Genomic DNA, 640 nt, shown 5'->3' with positions numbered 1-640 from the left:
AGATTAGCCAGCAGCAAATACTCTGTTGAATGAGCTGTAAGCAAATCAATGCTGGTCTTGTGTTTTATAAAGGACAGGGTTCGGATTTTTGGAATAGTTATTTAGGCAGAGGCTTGGTCTCTGACTTGATAAGTTTTAAAAACATTTTCTCATTCTGGAACCTAGTTTTAAAACATACAGTACTGTTTAGGGATTCCTAAAACACTGTTGCAGTGTAGACACAAGCCTGAAACAATAAAACCTTTTACATAATCACAAAAAAAAACCTGTTCCAGATTCTCCTTGAGTTTGGCTTCTTTCTTTTTTTTAAATTTCAGTCCAGCAATTATAACAAACCACGACGACCTACTGTGCAGTCTGAGTTCTGTTTATTTAGCTGCTGTTGCTCCTTGTCACCAGAAGGTGTCACGGTTACAAAATACAGTAGAAGTGACAGTGTTAGAAGGACAGAAAGACAAATACATAGGGACAGCCACATTCTATATGGTGAAGAATTTGCAGTTGCTAAAATAAAGTTCCTGAATTCAACTGAGACCTTTGAGCAAAGGTGTTTGCATTAACTGTCAATTAGGTAGGTTTAATTATTCAAATAGTTATTATTAAAAAAAGGTTTACCTTTGCAAAGACTGTGTTGGAGCCA

The sequence above is a fragment of the Austrofundulus limnaeus genome, unplaced genomic scaffold (assembly GCF_001266775.1).
Source record: "Austrofundulus limnaeus strain Quisiro unplaced genomic scaffold, Austrofundulus_limnaeus-1.0 Scaffold248, whole genome shotgun sequence".
NCBI lineage: Eukaryota > Metazoa > Chordata > Actinopteri > Cyprinodontiformes > Rivulidae > Austrofundulus > Austrofundulus limnaeus.
This window is presented reverse-complemented; position numbering follows the sequence as displayed.